General features: G+C 35.1%; 1 non-coding gene across 1 annotated transcript; it reads right to left on the reverse strand.

Annotated features, from left to right (window-relative positions):
* Positions 1-1,539: 1,539 nt before the first annotated feature.
* On the reverse strand, positions 1,540-1,646 carry LOC139895295 (small nucleolar RNA R71). The gene has a single exon (XR_011775753.1). It is a non-coding gene; the product is annotated as a small nucleolar RNA R71 (small nucleolar RNA).
* Between the last annotated feature and the right edge of the window lie 1,478 nt (positions 1,647-3,124).

Consider the following 3,124-nt stretch of genomic DNA (forward strand, 5'->3'; position numbering starts at 1 on the left):
TACTATTCATGAATAGTAAATGAATTAAAAAAAAAGTTTTGAAAAAAAATAATAATTATAAAAAAATTATTAATTTGTAAAAAAAATCGTTTTTTTAAAAAAAAACAAAAAGTTGTAAAAAAAACGTTTTTTTTTAAGAAAAAAAATTCGTTTTTTTAAAAAAAAAAATTTGTAAAAAAAAAATTCGTTTTTTTAAAAAAAAAAAAAAAAATTTAAAAAAAATTTTTTTTTTTAAAAATAATAAATAATAATTTTTTTTTTAAGTTTTATTACCTTTAGATTTTTAGACTATAGTTACAATTTTTAGTATTAAGTTTAGTTTTGCATAGTTATTTTTATTTCTAGAATTTTTAGGTTTGCCGTAAAATCCCTTAAGTGCTTATTCCTTATACTAAGATTTAGGTGCTTTAGAATTTTGCGACGCCGTTTTTCGCGCTACTTTCTTATTTTTATTTTTTCGACGCCTATTTTTCGACCTTTTTTTTTCGACATTTTTCGACGCGCAATCTATTTCTTTCTTATTTCTCGCCATTCTAGTTTTTAGGACTTAGAATTTTTTCTACTTCTTCTCTAAATTTCTTAAAATTACGAAAATTTATTTTAAGTGGTTAAATTGATAGACATCAAAATTTTCTGGTTCGTAGTAATAGTTGGATTTGTACGTGGACCGGGTTATTGGAGCCAAACAGTACTCAATTATATTGAGACCAAACGAATCATGCCCCTCTGCTGCATCTTTTGGCTATTCGAAACGTGGGCAAAATCAGAAAAGTCTATTGATTGGATAACTTATTATAATTTTTCTTTCCTTTTAAAAACTAATAGGATATTCAGTGAATGCACCGAGCAAGACGTTCACCACCTTTTGTACGTTCACCACCTGTAACTAGATCAAGACATTTAGCAAATATAACCGCCATTGATTTTTCTTTAGAATCGTCATCCAGTCGACCAAGTACTTCAGTTCAAATTTCCGATAAACCATTTTTTGAACCCAACCTCACAATTGAGAATCCAGAGAATATTCAGGAACGGTTCGTAGATCCTGAACCACTAAACTTTCCTCCGGAGCCACCAATCATTCAAACAGAGATTGTTGAGGAACGAACCATTAAATCAGAATCATCTAGTGATACCGATTCAACGAATTCAATTATGGAAGTAACGGAACCTCTAAGTATGGAAGATCGAATGAGAGCTAAACGCACGGGCCAAGGTCACGCCATTATTAAGCCAGAAGTTAATGCTCCAGATTATGAAATCAAAGGACAAATTCTACATATGGTAACTAATCAGTGCCAATATAGTGGTACGCCAAAAGAAGATCCCAACGAACATCTTCGTACCTTTAATAGGATCTATACACTATTCAAAATCCGAGAAGTGGAGGATGAACAGATATATCTCATGTTGTTTCCCTGGACTTTAAAGGGAGAAGCCAAAGATTGGTTAGAATCGTTACCTGAAGGGGCGATTGACACATGGGATGTCTTAGTTGAAAAATTTCTTCAAAGATTCTTTCCGGCATCTAAAGCCGTGAGACTTCAAGGAGAAATTGTTACGTTCACACAAAAGCCAAATGAAACATTATATGAGGCGTGGACAAGATTCGGAAGGATGTTGAGAGGATGTCCTCAACACGGTTTAGACACTTATCAAATAGTACAAATATTCTACCAAGGTATCAACGTTGCTACAAGAAAAGACATCGACATAACAGCTGGTGGTTCCATTATGAAGAAAACCGCAACTGAAGCTTACAAAATTATTGATAACACTGCTTCCCACTCTCATGAGTGGCATCAAGAAAAAGATATCTTTCGATCATCTAAAGCGGCTAGAGCCGATTCTAGCCATGACTTTGATTCCGTTTCCGCAAAAATAGATGCTTTCGAGAGACGAATGGAAAAGATGAATAAAGATATTCACGCAATACGAATTAGTTGTGAGCAATGCGGTGGACCACACTTAATGAAAGACTGTCACATTGAACAAACGATGGAACAACGTGAGAATGTTGTCTACATGAACCAAAGGCTGGAAAATAATTATCAGAATAATTATCAACCGCCAAAGCTAAACTTTAATCGAAATCAAAACATTCTTTACAATCCAAATGGACCCAACAACAACTCGTACAACCAACAAGGTCCGAATAACCAACCAACTCAAAACAACACTTTCAATCAACAAAGACCTAGCTTGTATAAACCGCCACATCAAACCGAAGAGAAAAAGCCAAATCTAGAAGAAATGATGGCAAAGCTAATGGAATCTCAAACACAATTTATTACGTCTCAAACCCAAACGAACGAGAGGTTTGATCAGTCATTAAGAACTCAACAAGCTTCCATTTTGAATCTAGAAAAACACGTAGGTACTCTTGCTAGCATGATGAGTGAGAGGGAACAAGGAAAGCTACCGAGTAATACTGAAGTAAATCCTCGAAATGAGAATGTTAATATGGTCTCAACGAATTCTGAAAAACCAGCTCCAGAAAATGGGAAGGTTTTAGATGTGAGTAACAATGAAGAAGTTACACCACCACCACCCGAGTATGTAAAGCCAGTGGTGGCACCATACAAACCACCCATCCCGTTTCCAAGAAAAGGAGTGGAGTATGAGCAAGTAATAGGTAATAAAGTTGGTGATACCATTGGAAAGAAGAAGAAGAAAAAGAATAAGAAAGTGCAAGAAACAAAAACAGTAGAAGTAAACCCGGTGAATACAGTTCCATCAAAACCTCCACCTAGGGTAGGTGATCCGGGTGAATTTATTGTTCCTTGTCTACTTAGCGATTGTGTCATGTATGATGCACTAGCAGATTTAGGTGCAAGTGTGAGTGTTATGCCTCTTTCATTATATAAGAGATTAGGTGTAGGTGAGTTAAGTCCAACGGATATGAGTGTTCGACTCTTTGATCAAACCATTAAGCACCCAGTTGGAATTGCTGACAACCTACCCGTTCAAGTAGGTAATTTAACCTTTCTAGTCGAATTTATTGTCATTGACATAGAAGAGGACCCAAACGTTCCTCTAATTTTAGGTCGACCATTCTTTGCGTCCACCGGGGCGTTATTTGATGTAGGAAATGGAAGAATGACACTTAGTAGTGGTAACAAAT

Source organism: Rutidosis leptorrhynchoides, chromosome 2 (genome assembly GCF_046630445.1).
Source record: "Rutidosis leptorrhynchoides isolate AG116_Rl617_1_P2 chromosome 2, CSIRO_AGI_Rlap_v1, whole genome shotgun sequence".
Classification (NCBI taxonomy): Eukaryota; Viridiplantae; Streptophyta; class Magnoliopsida; order Asterales; family Asteraceae; genus Rutidosis; species Rutidosis leptorrhynchoides.